We start from the raw sequence: 12069 nt of genomic DNA, 5'->3' as shown, positions 1-12069 counted from the left end.
CATGGCCTCGTGTAGCTTCATGAAGGGTGCTAAAATTGCTGTCAAAGTTGATACCAAAAGGAAGTTGTTATCCATGGTATGAAATTGATCGTGCAGTGCCTTCAATGTGTGGTCATCTCCATCTTGTGTTGCTGTCGTCATCGAGGCCATGTCTTTCTTTGTCTTGGTCTTCTCACTGTCTGGTTTACTACCATCTCTTCCACTCATCGTTTGTGTAGCTTGTGTTTTTTGTGTTTCATTGGCCCTGTTTCTCGTGGGTTTAAAGGGATTGTCGCTGCAGTAGATGTTCTCTTCATTGTACTCATTATTTGCTTTTTCTATGATCATTAAGCTTTCCAGTAAGATCTGGTCAGGTATTTCTAAAACTGCAAAAGGAGCCATTATTAGCTGGCCTTGCAATAACGACTCTTGGCTTGCGAGTTTCTCTCCAGTTGGTCGTGATTCATTAAAGAAGAATCTCCTCCCCTTCATATTACCCACTGGGGTTAATCTTGGGGGGCTTCCAAATATTTCTTTCTTGTAATGGGTAACAGTAAGTGTTCCTTGTTATATTGCGGGCTTCTCCACCCCCACTCCTCTTGTTGGTCCTTCCGCCTGTTTTGTCTTTCCCAGCTGCATCTCTGCACAGTTTTATTATTTTTTCATTGTGACTCTTCTGAAAATTAGGGATGCCAATAGCTGCTTGGTTTACCCCTCGTCCCGGGACAGTAGGCACACTGTTGATGGTGTCAACTTTGGTATCCATGAAAAGTTTCGTTTTGGGGATAGCACCCATCTTTCTTATATCTAGCTGTAGCGTTTAAGTTGTCTGGCCTGGGAATTTAGTCTCGCTGTTAATTGGCATGCCCTCAGCCTCATTGGGCTGACTGTACTCTAGGTGCTGGTCGCACTGGGGTGCCAGTCCCACCTCCATCTCACCCTCTGTAAAGGAGTTGTTCTCAGTGCTAGTTGGCTCTTCTGCCGTGATTGTGTCTCTTTCGTGAGATTGCGTTCCACGTGGTGATTCGTTGCCGCTTTGCCCCAAAGGTCCTGTCTCATTCGGGAAATTTGCCTCAGCAATTGGGTCTGTTGTTTTAAGGACAGCCAAATTATCTAGGTACTGTGCCCTGCTAGCCCCGATTCGTACATCAATATTGAATGGGCAACCAGCTTTAAATGGTTGGCCTCTAGTCCATCCGTTAGTTGTTATTTCCCCTTCTCCATCGGTGTCGAGCAATTACCACCCGCCACCTCCCTAAGTTTCAGTTCGATTTGAAGAGGATTCTCTGACTGGGTTGTCTGTCTAGGTGAAATTTGCACAAAGCTGGGTGGGGCCGACATCGTTTCGGTTAGGCTCAATGTCCGAGCGTCCCCGCTTCCCTCTTCCCACATCCTGCTTACCTTCTTATTTCAAGATGGAGGCAAGTCCTCAGGCTGACCACCTTTCACCGTTCACCTGACACCGAACACCTGCAGACACTTTGCTACGCTAAAGGGGTAGGTCTTGTATGCAAGCCCCGAGCATAGAGGTAGACGTAGGCAAAGTGTTTTCCTGGTATTTTCCTGGTAGAAAGTGAAAAGATACTTGTATCTCTTTATATTTGCCCTTCTGCGAGCAAAGTTTGTGGAACTTCAAAGTTTTTCAAAAAGTCAGGATCTCAAGTTCTCAATATTTTCAGAAGGTCCACGGAAGAAAAAGCAGAGTCACCACTCTCGCCACCCGAGGCACTCTGCAGACAGTCACTATGAATTCGGGCAGAAAAAATAAAAATCACAATATCGAATTCAACTGCCAAAGAGCAGCAGTCGTCTTATTTACTGTAGCAGACGGATAATGGCAGGTCATCAATACACAGGCAGGTAAAAGAATCAAACGCCGATAGGCTGAAATAGACAGGCTGTTCTTGTTGTGCCCTAATGTATCTGAACACAGCACTTTTGCCACCATGAACATTCTGAGTTAAAACGCTTGGCAGCTCCAGGTGAGGCAAGGCAACACTCGGCAACACAAGGTGGCATCGGGCGAGATGTCCTTACCCACGCCATCCACCGTCCACCATCCTTGGCGTATGTTCGTAACACCAGCTGCACAGCTACGCCTTATCTGCTGAATCTCACAGAAGCTCTCGGAGCTGAAAGGTTAGATGAAAGGACCTCAGGACGCAGGGTTATGGAGTCAAGCCGCACCTCTCACACAACCAGGAAACTATTGAATGAGGCCGCTTCAGACTGTGCATGACCTCACTATGATTGAAGGTACTGCTCTCCTGTCTCCTCGTATTGGCTCTCTATGCTGTAAGTTGTCTGTGACTATTATTGGTGGATCGCTCAGCTCACGCATCAATGAAGAGTTGAAGCTGGTTGCAGTTTATATGTGAGATCTGTACAACACATTGATCATCATCACTTCAATCTCACCTTGCAGCTCCGTGTTCCCACTGGCGTGATGTGGGCTCGCACTGCCCACGGTTGGGGTGTGCTGCTACCACATGTCCTGGGAGGGGGGCACCCCTGGACAAAAAAATAAGATTTTCTTTTTTTTTCTTGTTTTTCGTTATTCTGCCTTCATTAATAAATGACTTCTGTTACACCATGACAAAAATAATTTCTTTATGAAGGCAGAGTGACTCCAAAAAGAAACTATTTCTTTTTTGAAGTCCAAGGGCTCCCTCCACTCCATGACATGGAAGCCTCTAAGCTGGAGGCCTCTATGTCATGGGGTGGCGGAGCTCTATAACTTCAAAAATAAATAGTTTCTTCTTTAAGTCACTCTGCCTTCATGAAGGAATTATTTCCATTATGGTTCAGTCCTTAACATAAATAATTTCTTTATTAAGTCGGAGTGACTTCAAAAAGAAACCATTTCTTTTTGAAGTAATAGGGTCCCCTAAACTGCAGCATACACATTTAAATGTATGGGTGCTGTGTGAGTGTATGATGAAAGGGTGCACATTTAAATGTATAGGTGGTTGCCTGTGTGAGTGTATGGTGAAAGGGTGCACACTTAAATGTATGGGTGGCTGATGGGTGTGCACTTAAATGTATGGGTGGCTGATGGGTGTGCCTGTGTGGTGAAAGGGTGCACACTTAAATGGATGGGTGGCTGCCTAGGTGTGCCTGTATGGTGAAATGGTACACACTTAAATGTATGGGTGGCTGGGTGTAAATGTGTGTGTATGGTGAAAGGTGTGTGTGCTTGTGTTCAGCGGTGCAACAAAACCTACATTTCCGTGAGGTAAAGGGAGGTAATGCCTGGCTTAGTTATCTGTAATCTTCATTACCCCTAGTCCCACTCTTCCTCATCCCAGTACTTACCTATGCAGCAAGGAGCCTCTTACGCAAGCAGTGGGACAAAGACAAGGGATGTGGAGGTAATTCTGTGCTGAGAAGCTGATTTTAGGGGTTGGGGTAGGAGTTGGGAGGGAGAGGTGATGTGTGGGGGTGTGGTGGGACAGGGTTTTTGTGATAAATCATAATGGTCATCCATGTCGAGGCAAAGCGAGCATCATATTTGGTATTAGTGGCTAAAAAGGCATTTTAGTGCAGCCAGTCTAATCATTTCTTAGTTTGGCTTGACTTTGTTTTAACTGGACATTTCTAATAAAGCAGTCCTGCTAAGTGTAATTACCTGGCTTTAATGGCATTTTGTGTGCTTCCAGTTTAGCCATTTCTTACTGCAGCATTTTATATTTTTCCTGGCTTCTGTGATTAAAATAACCCTGATAAACTGTATTGTTTCAACTGTCATTTCGGTGCAACTAGTCTATGTATGTCTAAATGTGGCCTGGCATGCTTTACTCTAATATGTTGTTACATGTCTAGACTGGTCTACATTATGCAGCAAGTTGGACATGTTTTCACTGTGGCATTTGAATTTTATTTGTTTACATACATTCTTTTCATCAAGTACAACCTACGTTGCCCTCCAACCATACTCTCTATGCGCTCCTCTGGTGACCAGGCCCTAGGTTGCAGTGGTTAGGGGACAGACAAAGAGGCTTGCCCTGACTTATTTATAGCAGCAGAGAGAATTGCTAAATAGCAAAGATAAAAAACACTTGTTTTGCGGCCTCAGGCTGAGTTAAAAAATGATAGCTAAAAGCAAGGCTCAGAAATGGGAAAGTTGTGTGCACCTCGTGCTGCACACCAGGGTTCCAACAATGTGGTCTCCTTTAGGTTGGGAGACATAAACTGGACCGACCGGTTTCAGTGGTGTGATCAAGTATAACCACTTTCTTCAGTGCTGTGGTGCCGTAGTAAGCACCACCGACAACTGCTGGGTTGGAACTGGTAAATGCATCTTTTTTTTGGAAAAGAACGGGGTAGGGGGACCAGAGAGGGAAAGAGAGAAAGGGATATCACAATGTGGTTGTTACTTTCCTTTCAGCGCAATCTGTGTGTGGTAAATCCAATCATTTCTGTTCCCCTGCTTACAGCAGTATGCAGTACCAGAATGAGCCTCAGTCCCCTTGGGGGTGCCGCTGCCTCTTCAAATGTACACTGTTAAGTAGTCCAGAAGCCTAGATACAATACAATGCTGTATTAGACATATACGCAATTGAGGGGCGTTTCTTTTAAACATTTTCGATTCTATTTAAGTACAAAGCACAGTTCTACTGTGCAGACTGTTGTTTCTGTAAAAGGAGAAACCGGGAAAAAGTCTCCCGTTTGCTGTGCCTTTGAGGTCATGAAATCTTACCTTTTTACAAGTTACCTGCTTATTTTGCTGATTTAAAAGCATGATTCATAAAACATATTTTCAGTCATTCACATATCTCAAACTCCAATTGTGACAAGTCCACATTGAAGTTGTGGAGATTGTGAGGGCAGCATTGTTTCGGTTTGAATACTGACCATAGACAAGGGAATACATAGTGTTACTCATTTAGGGAACCACTGTTGACTGTGGCATGGAGTACTGGAGTAGCTTTTGGTCTTTTTGCTCTGTTCATTGGGGGACTACTGGGCGTTGGAGATTGACGGAGATGCACAAAGTGGTTGAGCCTTTTCTTTTGGACAATGACAATAAGATTTGATTGTGTCGGTTTTTAACCATAGAGGAATAGAGCATAAGATCAGCATTGACAATGCTTGTGCAATTTAAATTTCAGATCGTATGATATAACCCTCTGTGACTGAAAATTGTTTGCCCTGATGAAGGCTGGTCATTTGGAAATAAGTAGACCGTAGAGCCAAAACTTGAGTTGACACAGAAGAGAACATGTTAATCATCAAACTCAGGATTGGGTTAGATACTCAGATGGCCTAATGTTTATAAAGTAATGTGCAGTCTAGGCTGTACTTGAATTAAGACGTCTGCACTCATTAGAAATGGAGCGCCATTCCAGGCCCATCAGATGGCCTACCTTTGTCAATGGTTATCAATTAATTCAATTTTAGGTGGGTGTGATTGTGGGTTTGGCTGTTGAGTGGGTTGGAATGGCTGTTGTGATTGTACGATAGTTGGTCACTTGATAGGGTTTCTGCACTTGCACTTAGGAATGGTATCATTCAATGTTCACATGCACTGTCACTTTGTATAATGTTATATAAATATGTTGATGTTATTATGAAATACAATTGTTGATTCAGAATTGCTTATAATCAATGCTCCCTGTATCCATATATAGAATGTCAAATGCTGTTTTAATTGCTATAGGGTCTATTTCTCTCTTGGTATGACTGCACACCAAACCTCAGCAGTGTAGGCTGGTTTGAACTTCTACAGAGAAGTGCATTGCTAAATGACTGGGGACAGCTGGAGTATACTCTCAGGGGGAAAGAGCTGGGTGAGATTGGCATAATTCTTGAACTGAAGTTGAACTTTTTAACGCCTGCATGACTATTTCTATATATATGTGTTTTAGGAGCTGTATTGTTGGCAGGGAATGGAGTAGCCACTCCACCTGTATATTGGGGTGAGAGATGCCTAGGGCGGCCTGAACAGTCCTCATAAGTGTTTGTTGCTGCTTACATTACATGCTGTGCTGTTCTACTGTGTGTTGTTGGGTATCTGAGTATACAATTGTTGGTGGTGACCATGTGGAAGTGATTACAGGTTTCATTGATTGTGTTGTGTGCTTTTGTGTGAGTGACAAGGACACAGTTGATTCCACTTGCTATGACTGTGTCAGTGGTTTGTGCACTTGATTCCATGGCTATGGACACACACAGTTTGCCTCTCCCAGACATACATTATCAGGGTGTTGTTATGGGCAAGGTGGATTCGCCCTGATTCAACATTTGAAGGGGACCAGGGATGTGGCTTCACTGTGTGTGCTCCACAGGAACTGGTATTCAGGTCCGATTGGTTTGCATAACCTGACATAACCTTATGATAAATAAATCCTTGGAACTAAGCTAGGAACTATAAGGAAATCAAAATTACAACATAAGCCAATGTACTGGAATTTAAGTACAACAAACATATACTGCAACTTTAAAGCAAGGATTTATTTATCATAAGGTGTGAAACTAACACTGACATTGATGTGTTAATTTGAACTGAAGAATCTGTTTAATGAACTGAATTTAAGTTGGAGAATACAGAAGATTTATAAAATATAATCCACGACTCAGACTCACCTGTGAACATCTCACTATAAAGGTTGGCGCATTTGAGCAAGCTATTCCCAATTCCTTATCTGTTACATAAGGTAAGCTTTGGGAATATTTCTGTATTGCTGCCACCATATGAAAACTAGTAGGTTTAAGTAACTCTGGTTCACGTACTGTATGGACATAGCTTGATAGAGGGGATTTCAGAAATCTGCCTGCAACTGATCTGTTGCTAGATGAGAACTAAGAGAATTTCTTTCAGGATTCAAGTGGAGCTCTCTGTGGTCACTGAACTTTGGAAGTTGTTCTGCACCATTGACCCACGCTTTACATTTCTGCACAAATAGGTGTTCCAGAGGACAAATATAAACAAGACAGTGAAGAGAGCTGGGAATTCATTGTCAACAGACATGTTGCACACCTTTTCTTTGCTTTGTTTCTAATTAAGGATACTGCAACCTCAGAGCATTGGGCATTTCTGGACTCCCCACAACATATTTCAAATTTATAATTCTAAGACAAAAAAAGAAATAGATCTATGAATAGAACATATTTATTTGTTAATGTTTAAATTTTAATTGCAGGTGCTTTATTGCTATACATAAAAATGGAAAAACACACCCTGATTAAAAAATACGGAAAGCATTTGTCACAGAGGCATCCTTCTAAATGTTCTGGATTTCGAATGTCTGCATCTAAGACAGCAAACAATGTGCACTCTTCTACTAAACTATTTAAATTAATCAACTAGTTCATTATTCAACATTTCCAATAGCCTAGACTTGTAATAGTTTTACATTTATTCAATTTCAAAATTGATCCTGCAATTGGTATTTAATCGAAGTATAACCAAGAATGCTTCAGTTGCTCTTAAGCAGGTAAAGTTCAAATGTAGCATTTTCATTTTCAGACTTCAAGGCAAAATGTGAACTTAGCATTATGCAAGGAGCTCTCAGTTGAGATCAGTTCACAATTTTACAGAATTTTAGTAAAGTCAAAAAGGTGAGCTACAACAGCGATGGATTTGTATCTCACTTTTGTTAAAAGCGTGGCCAAAAAATAACAAACTGATATTGCACAAGAAAGCGATAAAAAATAAGCAATTTCAGATTTTGGCTTAAAAAATCGGATCAAAGGTCAAACATGGCAGAAAGGTATTTTTTCTGGCACAAATAAGCTTACCATTGAGACATATAGAAGAAATGGACAATCATGCGCCAGTGTAAATTTTGAACGAAAAAATTAAATATGGAGTTATTAAAACGCAGTTTTTTTGTGCCCATTCATATTCCCAAACAACATTGTGGACACCTTGTTTTAGAATTTACAATAAAGATGCTTTTATTGCTGCATGAAAAATTGGCATTTTTCACTTGAAGCACTACTGTAGTCATATTATAAAATAATACATTATAAGGAGCTCTTTGTAAAATTAAAAGCTTTGAGATTGAGTGGAGCTTTGGGTGACTGCAGAACCTGGGTCCTGATAAAAGGAATGACTGTGGTTGTGCTTTGTACTTACTCAGAATTTTGCTGAAGCTTCTTCTAGGTTCTTAAAGGAAGGCAGTTGCATCCTGCCTTAACTTGAAAAAGTGCAAGGGTGAAAATGCGCTGGCCAGCTGACATGTTCCCTTAAATAACAAGACCTTCACCAAATTGAACATTTACAATCAAGAAGTGCTGTAAAACACAATTTTTAATACAAGAGTATTTCTGGTTTTGTTGGATTTTCGGAGTGAGATACAAGTAATCGTGGTTCTCCTGTAAATGCAAACGTGAGCCTCTCTATAAGTATCATCGTATGATTCCTGAGATTGTGACTTGTTCCAAGTCAGGTGTCTTAGTACATCCATAATGGAAAACCAGACTGCAAAGACAAAACTGCACCAGCCATCTGAAAGACAGGTAAAGATTTCAAATCTCGGATAATCCGCTGCCTGGAAATTGTTGAAATGTGAGGAGCTAGCATAAAATGAGTCTTAATTTACTTGCAGATAAATTAAGTTAATTTGCGGAAGAATTTCCCTATGCGTTCAGCAATATGGAACACACAATAATCGTGCCTCAAACTATATTATTGTACTAAGTTTTAAGTTGTCCCAAAGTCATCCGTAGAACCCTCATCAAGCATACATTAGCTTGAATGCTCTGTTTTGTAATTCTGTACCTTTCATTGCAAGTATGGCCCACATGAACCAGCATGCAGAGCAATGTGTGCTCAAATGCTTCTACCGTACCAAGTGTCTCATCACACGAGGGCCATACAGCTCTGCCTCAGAGTTTTGATAAAATTGTATTAGGAGCAAATCTGCTTAACTTAACCTGACACACGCTCAACTGTTCCTCTGGATTGCTTAAAGACTAGAGACCTGTTTTACAAAAACGCTTTTCAATGGGTAAATCCCATTGAAAAATGCTTTATAAATCAGACCCTTTGTTTTTTTCAAAGAATGTAAAATGAACACTGAGAGGGGAGAATTAATTTAATTAATGGTTTTTTTTTTGTTTGAACTGTAAACAGACAAGTATACACATAATATACTTTGGTTGACAACTGATGCAATTAGCTTCTGCACTGTATTCCATTTATAGAGATATATAGAGGATTGCAGAATATGGTGCTGTAGAGGAAAATTGGGAAAAGAAAATGGTACGTACTTTCCATGCCTGTCACTGCCGTATGGTGAATGGGCCTTGTAACTAGCCATGTTAAAACACTGTTTCTTGCTTATGCACGATGAAGACTGTAGGATGCCCTGCGCATGTCTTTGCAATGAAGGCCTCTAGCCTAGCTTGTTGGATTGCTTGCTTTCTTATCTCTCGCTTCTGACGTGTTCCCTTTTGGCATATGCAAGCATATCCAGGATCTCGCTTTCTTAAGATGAGCAACACTGGGAGGAGGATTTCATCATATTGCTAACATTCTTGCTTGCGTCAAAGCGTGTGGCACTCTCTATGGAGTATAATCACCTTGACTAACTGAATTACAATAGGGTGACCTTGCTGATAACACTGGCTTACATGAAAGAGTGCTGCTGTTGGCAAGTCTGATACAGTGAGGCTTTGTTCTTTGCCAGCACGATGAATTTAGTATGTAAACTTGATCTGGTGGGACCACCCCTTCCATTGGAATACATGTGTTATGCTTCGTATAAAAGTACGAGCGAGGGGGATTCGGAAATTGTGTCGGGTTCGTGCTGTTACTGCTTTCTACTAATAACGTGTTCACCAATCACCAGAGTCATGAGTGATCATTTTTCCTCTACAGTGGCTATGAAAATAAGCACATTGTTTAGGGGGAGGCTGCCTTTATTCATGTTATTAAAGACAGGAACGTGTTAAAACCTTAGTGCAAAGCAAATATGAATTCTATTTCGTGAAGTGGTAAAAAAGTTAAATGGATTTCGTGAGCTGAAAAGGCAAACTGTTTTCCAAAAATCACTCCCAACACATTGGTGTCCTTCAAATGTTCTTCATGGTATTTGGCTAAGTAGCTCTCTAGCAGTTTAACAAAAAACAACATCAAATCCATGGTGGCAATTAAAGGATAAGACTAATCTACTGCCCATGTTAGGATGCTATGCAATAAAAACAAATAAAACCATGGAGTAGTCTATGTACAAATATTGCAGTAATTCAACAGATCAATATGGGTGTATTTCTTTGAGTGCCAATATGACATTTTAGTGTTGAATCAATAACGCATGTCAACCTTAATATCACGCTTTAATCATTCAAATTTGACCGTATTTCAATAAATAGAACATAATTGACAAAAAAGGAGGTTCAACGTTTAAAAACAGATCCGAACAGGATTGTACCAGGTACAATATGCACATTCAATAAAGTTACATTTTGTATTGCTGTTGTCAGAAAGGCTACCTGAATATGAATTAATTTCTTACACCCTTTGGTCTTCTGTTGCATTTCACTGATTTACAGGAACTTGTACTACTTTTTTTGTATTATTTATTATAAAGAAAAAGTGCAAACGTAGATTCCTTAGATACTTACAAGTTGATTAATTAAATGTACCATCTAGTAGTAGCAGGAGAAATTGCCTGTATTTAGGATTTCACAATTACACATAGTATACAATAAAAAAACGAATGTATTAAACATCATGATCGAATGTTCTTAAAGGAATACACCAGTCTAGATCATAGTTAATGACATTCCTGTAACAGCAAATTTTGTTTATGTTATAAAAAATAAATTATATTGCCCAATTGCATGTCTCAGGTTCTTCAACTCAATCAACATCAAAAAGCACGTTTATAAGAGTATGGCAAAAATGGGACAACATTACAGATACTTGTTTTGAGAGAAACGTCCATTCATTTGGTAACTCTTAATCCCAAACATGAATAGTTTCTCTAATTGAGGAAATGCATACTTGTCAAATATTTTTCCCAGTCTAGATGTTGTTTATTTGAATCTTCTTATAAGTATAGGTGCAGGTCTGGGTTCTTTAGCAATCTCAATTTCCAGTAGACCCGTTCAAAGGGGGAATATGTATTTATCAAGTCTTTAAAAAGGGAAGAATGCAGGATTGGGGTGCATCAGTGCATTTGATCAGGATATAGCCATGTGCAATTGCATTTGAGGATGGCCTGTTCCTCCAGAAAACATGTTTAAGAAGGTGTTTACAATTAAGATGGAAAACTATGGGGTTAGATGCTCTCTCTCTAGCAGCCATACAACAATCATTCCATGGATGCTGCATCATATATTCTCCTTAGTTGTGAAAATGGTCGCCTTCATATATGTAAATAATGTCATACATGTCCACTTTTCGAAGCAGCAACCTGGATTCCACATAACTCTGCTCCTATGGCCTTCCATTCGATATCCTTCCTGGTATAGCTTATTTCTACAACCACAAAAGACTGCAATGTTCATATTTGTTTTTTCATCAATGCAATTTTACCTGTGAAATCAATACACTATTACAAATACATCCTTTGCTTTTTTAAACCCTGCACTCTGAGACAATGGGCCTCATTACACGGATGGCGGTAAGGGTTTACCGGTACCGGTATTTTACCGGTACCGGTAAATCCTTACCGCCTTACTACGAGGTCCCTTTGCGGGTTGGGGAATTTAACGCCTGCTTTTTGCAGGCGTTAAAAACCAACCCGCAAAGGGACCCAGGGAGCTAATTACGGTACTGCAATTTGCGGTACCGTAATTAGCGGCTTCCCCATTCCCTTAGAGCCCTATGGGGCAAAAATGGGAATGGGGAAGGGCAATGGGGGAAAGGGGAATTGCCGCCCCGCCAACCTTGGAATGGGGCGGTAATTCCCCTTTCCGCCAAGGCGGTGCCGGTATTTTATCAGCATGAACCAGCGCCATGGTTCTCCGCCATCCGTGTAATGAGGCCCAATGTTTTCCATCAACAGAAATACACCGTTGTTCACATTCGATTTCTCCAAATTTAGAAAGCATGTTTCTGGTGTTTGAGGGAGCATCAAAAAGAATGAACAGCTTTAAATATAGAAATGCAAGTGTATTTTAAGCAGCATAATCTTC

This window comes from Ambystoma mexicanum, chromosome 4p (genome assembly GCF_040938575.1).
Source record: "Ambystoma mexicanum isolate Mex_15411 chromosome 4p, UKY_AmexF1_1, whole genome shotgun sequence".
Lineage (NCBI taxonomy): Eukaryota > Metazoa > Chordata > Amphibia > Caudata > Ambystomatidae > Ambystoma > Ambystoma mexicanum.
This window is presented reverse-complemented; position numbering follows the sequence as displayed.